The 20648-nt window shown below is 43.4% G+C and overlaps 1 long non-coding RNA gene across 1 annotated transcript in view; it reads right to left on the bottom strand.

Moving 5' to 3' along the window:
* Positions 1-10688: 10688 nt before the first annotated feature.
* The window catches only part of LOC310844227, a 66171-nt gene continuing 56211 nt past the window's right edge, over positions 10689-20648 (bottom strand). The window contains exon 3 of the long non-coding RNA XR_014564015.1: positions 10689-10861. This is a non-coding gene — a long non-coding RNA (uncharacterized lncRNA). The remainder of the gene's footprint in view (positions 10862-20648) is intronic.

Genomic DNA, 20648 nt, shown 5'->3' with positions numbered 1-20648 from the left:
AGCCATTTTGCAATAAAAACATCGACAATAGAAAAAGACTATTCTATATGAAAAACAGTAATAACAATTCAGTCTGTAAAAACAGCTAAAAACAATTTTGTACATAACTAATTTTACATCTAATGCAGGTACAGAGCAGAATAAAGATCTCCACTTAAAAGGCTTGTTGATGAAGGTATTCCATAGGTGCCAAAAAGACAATAGATACACACACACACACACACACACACACACACACACACTGTAAGGGAACTGTCACCTTACAAAAGACCCAATTCCTACATCATATGGAACAGATCTCCTGATAAGATGGTATCTGAAAGATGCCTGCAGATACCTTTTTCTGGAATGCATTGATTGGGTATATAAAGGGTGAGATTATTCTGGTTCCAAGCTGATTATGGTTTTGTACACCACAACCAATGCCTTGACCTTAGCTTGGTGGTGCAATTCTTTCAGCAGTGGCATAATATGGTGGTGATACTTGATCCCCTAAGCAGTTGAGCCACTGCATGTCGCACTAGCTGCAGCTTCTGGGCCGACTTCAAGGGCAGCCCTACATAGAGTGCATTGAAGTAATCCAACCTGGAGATATCCAGATTTATATGAGATCAATCACCTGTAGATTCCCCCCAGTGATTTCCCTTTAACAACAACATCATCAAAAGCAACCCAAAAGCAGCCTGTAACGACTGCAATTCTGTGGGAAGGGGAAGTTTGAAGGGTCAGCAGCAAGGGCCTATGATCTTTTTAGCTCACAATCACCACCACCCCTCTCAGGTGGTACCTTTCCTGCAGAGAAAAATGTGGATAAGTTCTACCACCCCACAAGTAGAAAAGTAGCAGAGTGAGTAATTTCCAGCAGAAAAAGGCAGGACTAGAAAGGGTTAGGCAACACCCCCATCTCTGTTTCTCTGTGCAAAATAACAGCTTCATCAGACTGCATTTATAGTTTTTTTCAGTGTGGTAAGGAAGATGAAATGTTTTAATGCCACATCTCATTAGAGCATTAATGACATCACCTGGCATCCTTTGGCTGCCGCAAGTGCCTCAGCACCCTGGCACAGCCCACTGGCAATGGCCCCTATCCAAGGCTGTGGGTTTTTCTGATGGCAGTAGTGTCCCATTGGGGGCAGCCATTTTAATTTCCCACAGAGCAATGCTATTTCAGGCTGTAGGTAGGGAGGTTAACAGTAGGTGGAGCCAGAGGCAATGATAGGCAAAGTCAACTAGTTATAATATTTTCCCAGTCCTCCTCCCACAAGGGCTATAACACTGAGGGCTTATCCTTGGAGAAAGCCACTCTTTAGCACTCAGTTGGAGCAAAGGGCAATTCAGGCTTTCTGTGAATTGCCATCTGTTCTGGTTTAGAGCTAAAGAGCAGGTTTTCCCTGGGAAAAGAGTGGGGCAAGGGGGAAAACACTCAGACCCATGCTTTCTAGGTATGGAACAAGAGGAGGTGTAGACGAGCCCTGAGACTAAGGAGGAAGCTGACAGCCCACCCCATGGACAGGTTGTAAGTACGAAGGAAGGCAGGTGGAGCCTGGCTGAAGGCAGACTGAGCTTACTGGGGCAGTTGCCAATTGGTTTCATTGGGCCAGCCACCACTGCCTGCTGCTGCCTTTCCTCCAGGAGGAATATTCCCACTCTCAAGCCATGTGGGAATATTCTAGAGCTTGAATGAGAAACAAAAGGAAATCAAGCCCGACACAAAACTGCAACCTAAGGAACAACCAAGTTGGGATCTGCAATATTCAAGAAATAGGAGGCTGCATATATGACTAATACACCGTAAAGATTACTGTAATACATTTCAGAACGACAAAATAAAAACAAGCAGCCTAATGAATGGTCACTCGGAGACAGGTTTACAGATATCATTTCTTATAAAACCTACAACCACAAACAGCCCTCTCAGGGCAAATTAACACAGGTCACTTCTATATAACAAACAACCAAATGTGCTTTTACCATATGCTTTTCTTCTGCTGTTTAATAAGGTCTTAATAATCCCAATTCTCCCATAAGCTAAAAACCAATAAGACCTTGCCTTTCAGCCCCGCATTTGCCAAAAACAATAAAACAACATTAGTATCTTGGTTCTGTGCCACCTACAAAATAGACAAAAATTAATTATAAAAATCATTATAATTCTTAAAAGTTCAGTTCCCTCCCCGTAAAATACCCCAAACTCACCACTTGAGAAACAACTTCCGATCCTTAACAAGGGCAAGAGGAAAAAGCAAGCAGAAACCTGTCCCTAGGAGAAAAGATAAAAGCAAAAGAAATGATGGCCACAATGAATTGTATGCCCAAGGATAGTTGGGACTGCGCCATTAGAGAAACCTTGCATGAGCTGGTCCTCAGTGCTGCATTCCCCATCCCTCAGAACATGAAAAGTGGAACACTTTAATTGCAATGGCACGTTCCACATATTGGTAAATAAACTCTAGCTAATATTAAGAGAGAGCTTTGTGCATGGGAAGGCCACCGCAAGCCATTTGAAAAGGTCACCTACATTATCAACTCCAAATCTAATTAGTTAATGCTTATCTGTAATGAAGGCTTCTTCCCACAGAGCAATCTGGAAGGCTAGAGTGTTGTGAAGCGCCGTGAAAGGAGTTTCCCGAAGTCCAGGAAGAAAGCCGAATTGGATTCTGCAATTCCAAAAGCCGATCTTTACAGAAGAGCTCTTTTTTCAGAAGCAGGGACTTCTGTATTTATTCAGTTGCATATTTAAACCTTTTCCTTCCTTCCTTTTTTAAAAAAAGGATAAACATAATTTGGCTTTTAGCCAAACAATTAGCATATGACAACTGTCCTTTTCAGCAGCAGCCAGCTTGGACTCACAATCTGAAAGTTTCAGGTCGCAATCTTAACTATACTTACCCAAATGTCCAGCTGAACTCGGGGAGAAATCTTTTTCCGCAACCTGCAAATACAAAAGCACAGTTATTCCTACAGATATGTAAATACTTGTCTTTTTATTCTTCTTATTCTTCTTATTCTTCTTTCTGCATTGAAAACTTGCCATGAGAAAAACAAATCAAATAGTATGGCATGTTTGATGGGGCTCTGATCTTCAGGAGGATGCAGCAAATCACACGAATGTTGAGTGGGTGAGGGGGTGATTGACGAAAGAGAGGCAGGCATGTCCGGGACCACCCAGGGAGCTCTGTGGCTCAGTGGGGATTTGGACTCAGTCCAAGGCCTCAATAGCATTGCTTAGCCGAGCAGAGTGTTTTCAGCACTATAAGTACCAACTGTGAAGCCATGGGAAGCAGGACAGAAGGAAAAGCCTTTACTGAGAGCAAACAAAATCAACACTGCAGCTGGGATATGACCATGGTAGGGAGAAAGGACAATTTCATTCCAGCATCTCTCCCTTAGGGTGGCCCTATGCTCTTCTAACTGATGCTGTCCTCTGTTTGAAGGACTGCCACGTCTGGTTCAAAGATCTGAAAAAGAGAAAGTAGGAGCTGGAAGATGCTCTTCAAAAGTTATCACCCGGGTGGCAGCAGAGTTTTTCCAAGAAGACATTTCACCTGTACAACTTCCCTCTCAGGCACCCCACTCTAAAGAACCCCCCACCAAAAAAACCCCCTGAATGAAGCAAGTGCCATGTTACTTGCTTATCAGAGGCAGTTTCTCAATGGGAATCTGTAGTTCTTATTGGCTGTACAGTGATGATTCATTTATGAATCTGCCTTAGTTAAGAAACTTACAGGCACAAAACTAGAAGTGCTTGAAGAGTATTTACAAAGATGCAATGAAGCCTTACTTGCCCAAAATGAAGGTAAAGAGGAGGAGGTTCCAGCCAAAATGAAGGGGCTTTAATATGTTTTGGGCAGTTTGCTTTAAGCATAGAAACCGAGCACATTCTTCCCTGATTTACGGTAATTTATGTGCATGCTGTCCCTGCCATTGCCTGATGTTTAAGTCCTTAATTAATAAAGGTAAAGGTAATAATAATAATAATAATAATAATAATAATAATAATAATAATTTATCATTTATACCCCGCCCATCTGGCTGAGTTTTCCCCAGCCACTCTGGGCGGCTCCCAATCAGTGTTAAAAACCGTACAGCATTACATATTAAAAACTTCCCTGAACAGGGCTGCCTTAAGATGTCTTCTGAACGTCAGGTAATTCTTTATCTCTTTGACATCTGATGGGTAAAGGTAAAGGTACCCCTGCCCGTACGGGCCAGTCTTGACAGACTCTGGGGTTGTGCGCCCATCTCACTTAAGAGGCCAGGGGCCAGCGCTGTCCGGAGACACTTCCGGGTCACGTGGCCAGCGTGACATCGCTGCTCTGGCGAGCCAGAGCCGCACACGGAAACGCCGTTTACCTTCCCGCTGGTAAACGGTCCCTATTTATCTACTTGCACCTGGAGGTGCTTTCGAACTGCTAGGTTGGCAGGCGCTGGGACCGAGCAGCGGGAGCGCACCCCGCCGCAGGGATTCGAACCGCCGACCTTTCGATCGGCAAGTCCTAGGCGCTGAGGCTTTAACCCACAGCGCCACCTGCGTCCCCCTTTATATACCTATGGTGAGATACGTTGTATAATCTCTGTTTAAATTGTAGTAACAATGTTCCAACTTCTATCCATACATATAAATTACCATATTCAAGTTTTATGTCCAAATCTGTGTCTTCTTTGGGGTGGTGGTGGTTGTGCATAAGTGGCCACCCTACTGCCAATTTACAAATACAGCACTGCTTGTGTGCCTGAAGGCCTTTCTCCCCTGGCCTACAGTTTAGGGCTAAATACACACCATACATTTAAAGCACCTTCCCAAAGAATCCTGGGAATTGTAGTTTTTAAGTATGTTGGCAATTAAAGCTTTGTGAAGGGCAAATGACAATTTCTGGAATTTTTGCTTTAAATTTATGGTGTGGAAAGCATCTTTGGATTCTCAAGACAATTGAACTGCAACCTTCAGACTCCTTCAAGTTACCGTATTTTTCCGTGTATAAGGTGATGCTTTTTGCTAAAAAAAACTAGGCAAAAATTGGATGTCGTCTTATACACGGATAGTGAATGCGGGGGACGGCGACGTGTGATTAACGATAGCAGCAAGCAGGAGATTGGCAGCGGAGATTGGGTGGGTGATTGGTGGCTGTGGCAAGGCCTGCTGGCGATTGGCTGTAGCTGTGGCAATTGGGCAGGCGATTGGCAGCTGCGGCGAGTGGGCGAGTGGGCTGTTGGTGGTGGCGAGCAGGCAGACAATTGGTGGCTGTGGTGAGGTGTGTGATCAGCAGTGGCTGTGGAAAGCGATCGGCAGTGGTGGGCAGGCAGGTGAGCAATTGGCGGAAGTGACCTTCCCCACCCCCCAAAAAGCTAAACTACTTAATTTCTTAATTTGGTGTTAAAAAAAAATAGGGGTTGTCTTATACATGGGGCCATCTTATACATGGAAAAATGCGGTATACTGATCTCTCCTCCTATCTGGTCAGCTCATGCTGCCCAGTAAGAACGGGAGGCAAAATAAACATTTTCCATACTTAGACGCACACACACCCTGACTCTGCCCCATACTCTCCCTTGTCTCCTCCCCCCCACTTCAGGGGGTGAAAGGGGGGACACCTCCCCATTTTCAGTCCTCCTCCTCAGTGGGATAATTTACAATACAGGTTAAATTCTCTTAGTGAGCTCACGCGCCAAACTCCCCTGTTCTTTGTTTCCCATAGCAGGTGGCATTACCACGAACAGGGAACATGCTTCAGTCTCTCACATGGTGTTTTACAATCTCCCATCTGTGGCAAGACACAGGTGGACAGCTTTGCGATAACGTGCTGTGCAGCCCTATGGATTTTCACAGCAATCCATTTCTCTGTATTCCAAAAGGCTGCAATGGGATTTTTGCTTGTAGCATCTGCCTTCAAGAAAGGAAGGATACACTTTCCGAAGCACGCCCATCAATCCTCAGAGCTGCCGGTTCACCTGGGAGCAGCTGGGAGATATTCACTTTCTGTATTAGAAGGGGAGCATGAGCAGGATAAGGGGGAAGGTAGAAGGGGATGAGCTTGCTTGCCTGATGTGACAGCTTAGGGACATTCATCCTTGGAAGCTGCCTTAGACTTGGGGCTCATCCTGGCCCTGCTGCTTTCCCCTGGGGAAATGCGCGGTTCAGTGCTAAATCAAAACAAACAGCAATCGGATTTTCTGTGGATTGCCGTTTGTTCCTATTTAGTGCTAAATAGCAGGTTTTCCAGGGGAAAGCAGTTGGGTAAAAGCAAAACCGTTTGGGCCCATGCCTTGAAAGCATGGGACAAGCAGAAAACCACTAGTCCCCATGCTTTCTAGGCTCCGGACAAGTGGGAGTATGGGCAAGCCCTAGATCAGATTGTTTGGCCATGAAATCCAGCATTGTCTTCTTTGACTGGCAATAGTTCTACATGGTCCCAGGCAGAGGTCTTTCCCATCATCTGCTGCTTGATCTTGTTCATTGGGGATGACCCAGATTGAACCTGGGACCTTCTACATGCAAAGCATGGGCTCTGCCAGTGAGCTATAGCAGTGCACATTTTGCCTCAGAGATCTTGGGTTCTAAGCACCTTGACCTGGGCAGGGAGGGAGAACCATTTACTGATTTTCCTTGGTCAGCACAGTATCTTGAGCCAGCCCTGCAGGCAAAAGAAAGAAAGAAAAAGAAATCTCATGCTCAATGTAATATCCATCCTGGATGTTATTCAAAGTTCATGCACGCTCAGCAACAGAAATGAAATGAATAACTGTGTCCAATTTGTCTTTCTGCACAAAATATTTCCTTTTCAAAGTATATTTATGTGTGTGAGAGTATTTCTTGATTCTCACACTTCTCTTTGCACTTTGAATCTTCTAAGAAAGTGGGACTAAATTTGTTGGTCCTTTTAGAAAGTTTTGAAAACAAAAATTTGCATTTTTTTTTTTAAAAAGTCTAATTTAAAAGTGGGGTCTTGCATTCCCTTACTCATTCTTTCTAAAAAAAAAAATCACTCCTCTTACTCCTTCAGTTTACTTGTACTTGAATGGCGAGTGGAGGAGAGCCAGAGTCACCCCTTTTGGGCCAACCCAATGCCAAAGCACAGCCATGAAGCATTTTCACTTGTAAAACAAGAGACAGAGGAGGCAGTGTTGGTAAATAGCCCATTAACACACTGTGTCACTCCATTAACTTCAAAGAGTAAACATCTCCTTTATTTTCCCTCCCACTCTCAGAGTGGAGATTGTGAGATTCTGTAGTGTCCGGGGCCAGTCATGATGGCTTGCGGAGGAGTAGAAATAAAATCCGCATCTCAAGATTTCAAAATTTAAGGCCCTCTTTATGCCACATGAAATTCAAGGCCCAAAATTTTCAAGTAAAACCCAACATTAGTAGTCCATTAAGTTGGAATGCTTGGATCTGAAATTGGTTTCTCTCACTCCAATGCACCACACCAAAACACATGCAGGCATTGCCAAAGCACCACTCTGATTATTATTATAAATAATTATTATTTGTTTAATACCCACCCTTCACCCTAAGGTCCCAGGGTGGGTTACAGCATTAACAAAAATATTAAAAACACTTTTAAACAACTTAGTAGCTTTGTGGGCAATTCCACTAAAATGCTTTCTTGAGCTGTTCTTGACCTAACCACCGCAGGTGGCTATTAGGTATATATAGTTGATGTATTTATTTATTTATAGAGGTTTTTAATATCTACTAGCCCATGTAAAAATATGAAGTTGCCATACAATATACAGTAGTATATGATAAAACATGAAACACCAGGGGGGGGGGGGATAGCTTTTAAAATATATATATATATAAAATGACTGGCTAATCGAAACAATTTAAATAGTTGAATAGGTTAATAGTGAGGATATCTGCTGGAAGAGTGCCCCACAACATGGAGTCAGCAACTTGACTTCCTGTTCGTTTGTTTAATTGGTATACCACCCCTCATCCATAGATCTCAGGGTGGTTCAAAACAAAAAGATACAATATAAAAAAAACAAAACACGCAACAAAAAATATTTTAAAAACCCCACAAGCCAATAAACACCCTCTCCGCTCCCAGCTCCCATTACAAAATTTTATTTCATAAAATTTGTGCTTGATTTTTTTTTTAAAAACCCACCTGAAAGTGGCAGTTGAGGCCTCTGTAACACAATGGACAAAGAACTGTGCTTCACCAGATAATCTCCAGATGATCTGGATGATGTATGCTGGAAGTAGCTGAAGAACTATTCTTTCAAACCACTCAGCCACAGAATGAGATTTCCCATCCGTCCTACAAATCCTGCACTCATTCTCCTGACACTAGTTTGGATTAGATAGTAACACTCCATGCCAACTGTCCACATAGTTTCTGGTAGGCTACACTATATACACATGCCCGTGACAGAACTCAACACTCTTCGAGTGTCTTTCTTCAGGACTGGCTTTATTTCATTCATTTCTTGTGCGTTCTGCTTTTCCGCTACGGAACTCCTAGAATGTGTACCTAGGGTTTCCAGGCAGCCTCCTATCCAGCCATTGACTGCAGCCAGACCTGCTTAGCTTCAGCAAGATGACTGCATGATGCGCTTTCAGCCTGTGCCATAAGGCTTTGAGAATTATCAGCTCGGGCAGCACTCTGGAGCGCCACCCGAGCCTGAGAGCAAAGAATGGCAGCAGCTCATTGTGGCAGCCCTCTCATCCAAACCACCGCACTCAGCACCCTCTGTGGCAGTGGGACAGCTGCGGAAGATGGAGTCTAGACTGCCCAACTCTGTTCACCTGGATGGCTCGGTTACAAATGGCAATTGAGCAGAAGCCATGATGCTGCACCACAGTCAAAGAGGGAAGGAGATGTTGCGAACATCTCATTTTACAAAAAATTGCACTATCCTCACAGCTTCTCCTTTGCCAGTGACATCTGGCTGCCTCTCCAGGCTAAGCTCCTCTCCCATACAGCTGGAAAGTCTAACATTTGCAGAAATGACAGAACGTGGAATCAGGCGCATGGCCTTGGATGCAGAAAGACCTGCTGTTGGACTTGGAGAAGCAGAGAGGAAAGAAACATGTCTTTGATGTGAACAATACAAGCTCTTAATTGTGATTCCTTTGAAACAGCAAAAAGGGCCGCATTCCACACTGTCCATGACAGGACATAAAACACCATCCCTGATTTCTTTCTCTTTTATTTCTTGTGCAAAGTGTTTGAGAACCTGATCTGAGGCTTCGGTTTCATGACTTCCCTCAGCAAACGTGACTTTTCACAGGGAAAGTGGCAAAATCCCACTTCCCCTTTGTTTCTGTGGGAATTGGCTCATGCTCGCAGCCTCTCTCATGCCTTATGCCTGTTATCGGATCCGACACGAATGCCTGCAGCTCGACCATTTGATCCCTTCCTATATGGCTAATTTCTCCACCCCTGCCTCCCTCTGCTTGGTCAAATTCACAGGTTGTGACTGTTTTATTAAAACTTTGAATGTTAGACCATGGTGGAAGTATTGTTAGAAGTCATCAGTCTGAGTCAAAATAAAATTGAGGAGGGTTCAGAATACAGAACCCATTAAAAAAGTGGAAGTCAAGAGGAAAAGAACAGAAGTCAGACACGCTGTTATTCAAGGGGTGGGGAACATATGAACAAGAGATACATGAAAGCAATTCTCAGATCCATAGCTGTCAATGTTTCCCTTTTTTTAAGGGAAAGTCCCATATTCCGAATAGGATTCCTCCCAAGAAAAGGGAAAAGTTGACAGCTATGCTCAGATCTATAGATAAAACTTTCAGGTTTTCCCCGTGAACCTTGATATTTTGTTGATAATGCTCTCAGAATCATCACACCAAAGCTCAGAATAGGATATTTCAACCAGGTCCACACTTAATTTAAGGGGTGGGGAACATATGAACAAGAGATACATGAAAGCAACTCTCAGATTCATAGCTGTCAACGTTTCCCTTTTTTAAAGGGAAATTCCCTTATTCTGAATAGGATTCCTCGCAAGAAAAGGGAAAAGTTGACAGCTATGCTCAGATCTATAGATAAAACTTTCAGGTTTTCCCCATGAACCTTGACATTTTGTTTATAATGCTCTCAGAATCATCACACCGAAGCTCAGAATAGGATATATCAATGAGGTCCCCAAACATGGTATTAATTATGGCCTCACCCACACTTACATTTCCTTTGCTCTTTCCAGGCACAGTCCACGATTTAAAGCTCTGTGTTCAAGCACCCCCTTTTTTATTTTTTGCTTCAGAACTTTCCCTGAGAAAACTCGCTCTTTAAAGCTCAATTGGAGCAAACACCATTCCATGGAATACCCAAATTGACTCAAATTGGTATTTGCTCTTATTCAGCAAAAACTAAAAACCCAGGGTCAGATGATGAGCATATTAGCCCTGCTTTGCTTCTACAGTTTACCTGAAAGGTCTTATATTTGGTTCCTTTGGATTGGCAGGACTCCTCAGGCCTAACCACCCACCACAGATGTTTATCCAGTCTGCTTTCATTCAGATTAACTGATGTCCTCCTTTTCAAGATAACTCACTGCGAACCTTACATTGGATTATGGAAAATGCAGCTGAGACGAAATATACCTTTGAAAGCAAGTGGGGAGGAACTCGGTGATCACAACAATCAAGTGTAAAGGCACAGCTGCTTTTATTCATGAGTGTTAATAAGTTGAGAAAACAGGCAGAGGTGGAAGGCAAGCTATGAGATCACAGGAGCGTGACTATGCTGAGACATCTCAAGAGCTCTTGATAGGAATTAGGAGGATGCTGACTCCCAGCAGTCCTGTATCCTGAGGTGGTTTGGAGGATACATCTTCTTGCCCTACCTCTTCAATCAAAAGCTGAGGATCCTTTCTCCTCCTGGTTTTCTGATGGAGTGTTGCTCTAAAATTAGGAGACAAAATGCAGCTGTCAGAACAAAAAGCTCAAGCGATGATGGATGGGCACCAAGATGACTCTGGCTGCTCGTTATCCCCTGCCCTGCCTTGGCGCTCGACAAGGGGATGATGCAGTGGATTGCTACAAGCCACGGAGGCGGATACCAGGGAGAGAGACAACAGGAGCAACGCACACTGGTCGAAAACGTTTGCTTGACAATCTAAACAGAGGAATTCACTTTTAAATTGTCCAAGTCCTAAGGGGCACAGGGGATCAGGCAGTGTTTGCATGGGAGGCACTCTGCACAAGAGGTAACTCAGAAAGGTTCCAAAGCATTTGGCAAAAATCCTTAGATCTTTATGCAGAGCAGACACTAATGTCCTGCTCCAAATTTCTTTGCACAGGTCTGTTTTAGAAACGGCACATCGTTCCAGTGGGTGAGCTAAGATTAACCTGTGTCCTGGCACCTTTGTGGTTGCTGGATGGATAGAATTGCAATACAAAATTTCTGCTTTGACTGGCAAAGCAGCCAGCCTAGTACTTTTCTACATACACTTGATGTCATACACACATAATAACTATGTGTGATGTTTATTTTAGCTTACTTTGAGCCTTGGAGATGTGCTGTGGCTGGATTTGGTTAAAATAAGGATAGGCATTTTTGTGCCTTAGGTCCAGTATGGTGCAAATGGTTGCAGAATGTAGACTCTCGCTGTTGTAAGGATAGCACAAAGCTCTAGATTGCAACTTTATTCTAGATAACAAACAGGAACTTTCATTTTTTTGTTCTGGCCTCCAAAAAAGTGCTATTCTTTCCCCAGTGCACCAACGGAGAGTTCTTTTGGTGTCTAAGCATGAATAGTATTTCCCCCACCCCACCACAAGGCAAGATCTTCCCCCAGACAGAAGAGTTATGTTGTGCAGTCCTCATTGCTGTTGAACCCAATAAACATTCATACTACTGTATATGCATCAAAACAGGTGCTTTTGTTTGCAGTTAGTCATTTCTCAAGGTTGCCTTCCAGCATATGAGTTCACATTTTGATAAAGATTTGAGCAGAATAATCTCCAACTGTGTATGTCATATACTTACAACATGAATGGTTGCTTCTTTCTTCAAGTACAGTACTGACAGGCTAAATTCTCAAGACAAATGGACAGGCGCAAAAAGGTGCAAGGGAGAAACTGTGATTCAGGTGTTACAGTTCTGATAACAACTGTCGATGCCCCCTTCCTAGATGGTCCAAGAAATAACAACAACAACAACAACAACAACAACAACAACAACAACAACACAATTTTTAGGAATATAAATTCCCCTCTTGTTTTTTGATGTCTCTTTTTTTTAAAAAATAAATAAATTTTATTAGAGTTTATAAAGAAAAATACAAAGACTATTGTCAAATATATTTTTTGGGTCCAAACTAAAACATTAATCCAGAGGCAAAAAGGAGAAAGAAAGAAAGAAAGAAAGAAAGAAAGAAAGAGGAAGAGATAAAGAAAAAGAAAAAGGAATAGAAAAGGAATTAAAAGAGAGAAAGTGAAAAGAGAGACAGAAAAGAGAAAAGAGAGTGAGAAAAAGTTAAGAAGCTAAGGAACTTCCTATTCTTCATCTATCCACTATATACAGTGGTACCTCAGGTTACATACGCATCAGGTTACATACGCTTCAGGTTACAGACTCCGCTAACCCAGAAATAGTGCTTCAGGTTAAGAACTTTGCTTCAGGATGAGAACAGAAATCGTGCTCCGGCGGCACAGCAGCAGCAGGAGGCCCCATTAGCTAAAGTGGTGCTTCAGGTTAAGAACAGTTTCAGGTTAAATATGGACCTCCAGAATGAATTAAGTACTTAACCCGAGGTATCACTATATAAACATTATTCACTTCATCCACTTCAGTATTACACCTAATAAAGCCATTTTTTTTTGATGTCTCATATTGAAAGGAACTTGAAAATCAGAAGAATCTAGAAGATATTGGGAAAATATTCTCTTAAAATGGGTTGTGTCTTGAAAGTGGCATTGCTACCTCTGTTCTCTGTGACTGCAGAAGCATAGAATCAGAAGCCATGTGTATTTCAGATATTTATAGGAAATCCTTAGCAATTATTTGGTTCCTTGAGCCCATCTGCAAGAAGCAATATCTTCAAAGAAGAAATGGGTGCCATAGGGAGCAAGGGTAGGCCCATATTTGCAATCTGCCTGCTTTTCAAATAAGAGGAGCAATGCCCTTATGCCCTGGTGTGACAACTGAAGGGCATTCTGTGTCCTATTAGTCTGCACCCTGCAATAAGGCTGGGCTACCTTGCTGGCAGTGTCCCAACCTAGCCTGCCTTGCTGATTATTACTGAGTGGCAGCACAGCAGGAGATCCGTGCAGCAGGAAAGTTTGTCTCTTGAGCTATCAAACATCTCATGTGTGGAAGTCCTGGCATCCTGGACACCTTCCAGATTGGGAAATTACCTTCTGCCTCCCTGACTACCCCCTGCAGTTTAAATGGGAAACAGTCTTCTCCCTTCTGCCTCTTCCAATTGCTCCAGAGGGTTTTTGTGAACTGTAAAACAGCTGCCGTCAGAGGTGGGAAAGGCAGTGAGTTGCTGGGGCCATAGGACTGACTTAGTGAAGACTTAGATGACTGTCACCTGTTGACTTGTCAACACCATTCCCCATAACGCCTTGGCACAGGATGCCTTCCAGGGCTAATATTGACCTGGTCTGGCAAATGCATTCAGATCTGCTGGGATCAGGGCGTACAGACCAATGTTCAGTCATATTAGATGTGCAGAGTAAATGGGTTGTCTTCTGTCCTCTGTTTCATTATAACAGTTTCAGCTTTAAAGCAAAATTGCCTCCTCAGTAGAGCAGAAAAAATATGGCAAATATCATATTCATGTTGGATAACATTTACTGAGGGAGCAGGATGGTAGATTTTAATGTCCTACTCAATGTGATGTCAACAAAATCACTGCTGAATATTACCAGTGCAGACTTAGTGCATGTTTACACAGAAGTAAGTCGCACTATACGGTCCACAATGTTCACTGGCGCTTACGCCCTAGTAAATGGGCTTAGGATTTCAGCCTCACTGTTGACCACTGTATACCCAGGATCTTGAAAACTGGAGAAGATGCAGTGAAGAGCTACAAGCATGAATTAGTGGATGGAGGACAAGCATGACCAAGAGATGCTAAAGAATATTGACCTGTTTATCACTAAAAATATGATGAGATTGTTGAAGTGTCTTCCCAATAGATATTTGCTTGAGTTTTCTGCTGTGTTCCCTGATAGGTAAGAGGGTGGAAATTAAATGGTGGCTCATACCCAACCATTGCACACGTAGAATGACTTCCTGGAGTGCAATGGAACTTCTGGGTTTTCCCTGAACCTTCCAGAGAGGATATGGGGGAACCACAGGGCTTGGGGAAAGAGACATTATGTTGGACTTTTGGAAGTTGTTCTGTGTGTGCAACCCAATGTGTGGGAATAAAAATTAAAATAAAACCATATCTTTTATGCATATCTCTGAGTGATTGGGCACTCAGATGATATTTCCAGTTGAATTCTTAAACAATTTGCATAACCCGCAGAGTGACTTTGTCAAGAATGTTCCTTACTTGAGTGTTAACAAAATATTGTTTTAATGGTCTGGTTTTGTTATAACTGGGGGAAAGTAAATTTGGTTAGTGCTATGTTGACTCTGGGGTCACGCTACAATCTCTCAGAGATTCATTTTGATGTTCAAATGAGGTGCTATGCTACTTTGCAGGCATGGGTAAGGAACTGCAGAGACTGGGCTGCTGTAGTATCATTGATGGCAATGCACATGGGAATGTTTACTCAGAAGTATGACCCACAGTATTCAGCGAGGCTCACGCCCAAGTAAATGCATGTAGGATTTCAGTTTAAGAGGAGGATCAACAATTCTTCAGTGTCTACGCAGAAAGGGGTAAAAGAAGAGTTCTTTCATCATCCGGTGAGTAAATGAGCTCCAATCAATGGGGCCCTCAATTTAAACCACATGAACATGTTGGAATATACAATCTAGGTTCCTTCATCTTTTTTTGTAAACCAGAAAAAGTATCTGTACTGGAGTAAATTATTAGTTTGTTGTCTGTGTTTTAGCTATTTATTTGTGCCTTGGTCTTGTGTTCTTATCTTGTGAACCATCCAGAGTTCTTTTGATGAAGGGCAGTATATAAATCTAATAAAATAAAATAAAACAAAGAACATTAAGAAAAGGGACTGTAAAGCATTTAAAACATTATACACTTTCCACTGCCAGTAGTTTAGTGATGGTCAGAAATTTGCAGTCTCTGGCCCTCTTTGATGCACTTATCCTCACTGATTTTGAGCCCAGTTATATTATAAAAAGCCAGAATGACTAATGTTAAGCTACTGGAAAATTTTGTAATGGAAATTAAACCTTCTGCCAACATTTTCCAACATCCAAATGACAGATTTGAGCTGAATGTTGCAAGAGAGGAGAGGAACAGAAGAAACCTACTGTTCATACTATAGGGGTCAGTCAAACAGCCTTGAGTCTTTGGGTGCTTCCAGAACATCATTATTTTAAGGTGGGATTCAGTTACAACCTTGGCAAATTCAGGTTGTGTAATGGAGGTCTGGCACAACAAACCTGCTTCCCCAAAAGATCAGACTTTCTGCAATAAGGAACACGATGGGGAACTGCATTGGATTGTGTGGGGTGGCACTTGCTTTCTCCAGTCTACCCCACCCAGATGGGGCCATACCACTACCTGAGCTATTATGATGCCTCTGGGACTCCCCTGCATTTTTCATCTGAAGCACAAGGTGTGTCAGAGAACCCAGGTGAGTCTTTACTGTCTCCCTTGGGATTATGAATACTGATATATTGATTGACTGGGGTGGGGGTGTGGGGAATGGACAATGCATGTGACTCTGTTGCACCAGAGGGTATGAACCTAATTCAAATTATAAGACATTTGGCCCACAAGGCCAATCCTGTTAAGGAAAGGTTCCCTACTCCTGTGTTAAAGGTTTTTAACAGATGCTGGATGGCATAGGAGCCAACTCCTAGGGGCCAAGGTCCCTTAGGCGCCGCCCCCAATAAAATATTTGAGGAGGCCACCCCCCCTCAAGTTGATTCTCAGTAGTGGCACCCGCCCTGTGGAACGCCCTCCCACCAGATGTCAAAGAGAAAAACAACTACCAGACTTTTAGAAGAGGTCTGAAGGCAGCCCTGTTTAGGGAAGCTTTTAATGTTTGACAGACTATTTTATTTTAATATTTTGTTGGAAGCCGCCCACAGTGGTTGGGGAAACCCAGCCAGATGGGTGGGGTATAAATAATAACTTATTGTTATATTATTCAAATGAAATGGTGTGCATGTGCTGCATCTTGTGATTGATTATGTAGGGCAGGGCTTTCTTGTTGTCCCCCCTCCCCCAATATTCTATTCAATATTAGCATGTTGGCAACCCTGCTGGATGGCCGTTCGTAGCAGCAGATACCTGACATTGGCCAGAGAGTTGGACCAGATACCTTTGAAAGTTGGAGCACCATGGGAGCGTAAGTAATCAAGGGGTCTACTAAACATGGCAGGTTTGATGTGGTAGGGTACCCTTTTCTTAGCAATAGGAACAAAAGTTAGAAACTTCACTGGCCTCCAAACAAGGAAGGAGGGGATATGTGTACTTTTGAACACAAGGTTGCTGTGGCTATCATGGCGTATTTACCTGGCCATAAGCAACACCTCTGTACCTTCTTGAGTTTATTATCTGTTATTTGTTGAAAAATCAATAAAAATATTTCATGGGGGAAATAATTATAGGATATTCCCCCTCTCTCCCCCCAGCACATCTTTGCCCCTTTTGGGGGCACAAAGTTTGGGGATCACAAGCCAAGGCATCCAGCCCAGGAGGAACCTCTTTCATAGCCAATCATTGCTGAGATGGTGCCTATGTAGGAATTAGGTTCTTTCCATGCTATCAAGAGCAAGCAAGCTACAAGCCAAAATGAATAAGCCTTTCCACTACATAGAGAAATGTGCTCTTGTCTCCCCTGTGCTGGCAGAACAATGCAGCCACCAGCCTGACATTCCACTATGACACGTGAGCCAAAATGGAAAGGCAGACCATTGACTGGGAGTGATTTGTGGGTGATGTGTATTCTAAAACAAGAGAGAGCACATTGTCTGGTTTTATTGAAGTTATATTTGGGGTAGAGTAAGAAATAAAAAGGGGAACGCGGGTGGCGCTTTGGTCTAAACCACAGAGCCTAGGGCTTGCCGATCCGAAGGTCAGCAGTTTGAATCCCCATGATGGGGTGAGCTCCTGTTGTTCGGTCCCAGCTCCTGCCCATCTAGCAGTTCGAAAGCACATCAAGTGCAAGTAGATAAATAGGTACCGCTCTGGTGGGAAGGTAAATTGCTCTGGTTTGCCAGAAGCAGCTTAGTCATGCTGGCCACATGACCCAGAAGCTGTCTGCGGACAAACGCCGGCTCCCTCAGCCAGTAAAGCGAGATGAGCACCGCAACCCCAGAGTTGTCCGTGACTGGACCTAATGGTCAGGGGTACCTTTACCTTTAAGAAATAAAAAATAAAAATCAAGATTGGTTTATTATTATTATTATTATTATTATTATTATTATTACTACTACTACTACTACTTTTTATGATCAACAAAAATGCAACCGCAACTAACACTTTCTAAAACCAATAACAAAATACAACCGACACTTTAAAACTAAGCAAATTACAAACCTAGTAGTAGCAAGAATTTTTTTAAAAAACAAACAAACCCTGCAGTAAAACTAGCAACAACGGATCTAGATGTTACACATGAAAAGCCTGGTGAGATAAAAGTTTCTTCTATTTCTAGCAAAAGACACAGGAAGTTCAAGGGTGTTCTGGAATGGCATCACCAACACAGAGAAGCCCCTGTCTCTTGTGCTCCCTCGCCAAATCTCCTTGCACTTAGAGCAAGGCTTCTGACATTGATCTTCATTTCTGGGCAGACCAGTGGGATAAGTGGTCCCCAATAATAGTGACTGGTGGTCAGTGGACCTGGCAGAGCTGCTAGTGAATCATGGGACCCTGGCCAATGAGATCACAGGGATGTGGACCATTGTCATTTTCTCCCCATCCTCCTCCCTTGCAAAGATGCTGTGGAAGCCTCAACAAATGCTTAGCACCTTAAGTGTCTTATTGTGGTTCAGAAGGGGTCCCTGCTGTCAAGTGGTGGCTGGAAGGGCAGAGGTCAGAGAGGCCAACAGTAAATGGAGGAAGAGCCAGCTAATTCTATATTTGTCTCCATCCTCCTCCCTGTTGAGTAGTACAAGGGCAATACTGACATGAAGCAGAAGGAAGCTGACAGCCAGTGGCACACTGGATGCAAGTAAGATGGCAGGCAGGTGGCAGCTGGAGGCAGGCCGAGACTGGTGGGGCGATGGACCAGTCTCCACTGCATCCAGTCTGAAAGTAGCCAAAGCATGAATGACTGAAGCCAAGTCCACTTTCTCCAGGTAAGCCAAAGCTTGTAAAAGGCACTCCTCCTAGCAACTGTGGCCATCTGAGCATCTGGAGAAAGTGATGGATCATTGAATACTCTGGAGCTTAAATACCACCTACCTGAAGAGCAGTGCAACCTCATCCAGGTTGAACCACCTCACCTAGATCAGCAGCGTTCTTGACTCACAGTTCCTCTGTTTTGTCTGGATTTATCTTCAGTTTCGTAAGCTCCACATTCTACTCCTGAACTGACCTCAGATTGCTTGCCTTGAAAACAGAAAACTTCATTTCGCTTCTTCCTCCTCAAAAATTGTACTTCCTCTGCATACTGTCAGGTTATACTCTATCTTCTCTCAACGAATCATCACAGACAGATGAGGATCAGTGCAGATGTCAAACGCAGCTCTGGCACAGCCTCTGTGTTCGGATTTGCTCCCTTCTCCCTGTTCTTCTTCCCTCTCTGCCTCTGCTGCAGGATGACACTCATCCATCATCAGCATTTTAAATACAAGCACATCACTGAGTTTCTCATCCCCCTTTCTCCCCCCCCCCCCCGCTCATTGCAGGGCTTGGCCTCACTCAACCGCCTCCTCACTTTCCACTGCCTGCTGAAGTTGTGTAATCCTCTATTTGGTTTAGTTCCACATGGCTTCCTTGTGCATGGATGAAAGAATCCAATGGGAGACGAGTGAATTACACTAAATAATAACAGGCGGTTTGCTCTGATAATTTTCATAATGGCACAGGCATACACACAGACTCACATGCATTTATTCATAAATACGCATCCATCTGAACAGTTACAAGCACCAGAAGTAAAAGTGGAGCAGACCCATAGAAAACAGTAAACCATTGTGTTTTTTACCGGCAGGCGGCGAATCTTAAGAAATTGATCACTATAAATACGTATGTATTCAGATTATCAGATCACTATTTTCCAAAGGTAGCCCATTCCATTCCTTGTCATGTTCATCTTCACAGCAATCCTGTTTAAAAGGACACAATTTGCCAAGGGAAAAATGAGTCATATGACACCACACATTTAAAGCACATGGGTTCTCCCCCAATAATCCAGGGAGCTGTAGTTTGTGAAGGGTGTTGGGAATTGTAGCTCTGTAAGGGGTAACCTACAATTCCCAGGATTCCTTGGGGGGAGCCATGTGTGGTGGGGGTGTGGCATTAGCAACAGCAGCTTGCCTATGGTCAGCCTATGAACTCATGGCTGAAGTGGGACCAGTCTAGCACTTCAGCCACTGGATCGCTCTAGTCTAGTGGATTCTGGTCTGCATATCAGAACATGAGCACTTAGGCTAGTTGTAATTATGAAGGGTCATAGCTTGGTGGTAGAGCACATACATTGCAATCAAAATGCCCAGCTTCAATCCTCAGCATCTCTAGGTGGGGATAGATAAGATTTCAGTCTGAGACCCTGGAGATTGTTTCCAGTCAGTGCAAATGAAGACTAGATGGACCAGTAATCTGGCTCAGCATCAGGCAGATTCCTATGTTCCTGTGACCTGAACCCATTGGAATGGACTCTCAGGTTCTAATCTCAGTCAAACTAGGGGTAAACAAAGAGGAAAAACCAACTGAAACTGTTTGGTTTACATAGGAGCAATTTTTGGCTGTGGTTCCACCATATATTTAGTGGCTGTTGATGTTTTTGGGTGATGCCATGGCCTCTTGCTAGAGCAACAAAAGTTTATGATGATGACAACTGGGAACAATCAGACTAAGAGAACCTGAGACGCAAACTTTAATCTGCTACAAGCTATGCTAGGTCTAGACCCATTGATCTAAAAGGGACCTGACACCCAGATTCTGTTCTCCAACACACCATGCCTCGTTTTAGAGTGACCTCCCTTTTGAAAGCTCTAGTCCTGGATCTCAGATTCCAAATCCTCATTACACCAGGTGTAAATCCAAAATAACTCCACTGACTCCTTTGGAATCACTCTGGATTTATGAGGGGTGAAACCGAGCTTGCTATCTGTCCTGACTGATTTACGGGTGTAACTGATCTCTGAAATCCTGGCCCAGTATCTTTCCTAGCTGCATATGGAGAACGGCAGACGAAGAGAGGGTTGTTTCGGAAAGTTGGAGCAGAATGCCAGGGACAAGTCATGTCATTGCCTCACTATCCATTTACCAAGGGAGCAGCATTTTGTTGAGCTCCATCGATATTTCATCTCGTCAAATAACTGCGGCTCCATGTCAAAGGAGTTCTTCAGAAAATAAATGGCGGGGGCTGAGGGAAAGAAAGGGAAATGGACATCTCTTATCCAGGAAACTCTTCCCCATAA

The sequence above is a fragment of the Podarcis gaigeae genome (assembly GCF_964106915.1).
Source record: "Podarcis gaigeae genome assembly, chromosome: 5".
Taxonomy (NCBI): domain Eukaryota; kingdom Metazoa; phylum Chordata; class Lepidosauria; order Squamata; family Lacertidae; genus Podarcis; species Podarcis gaigeae.
The sequence above is the reverse complement of the archived record's forward strand: the minus strand, read 5'-3'. Positions and strand labels throughout refer to the sequence as shown.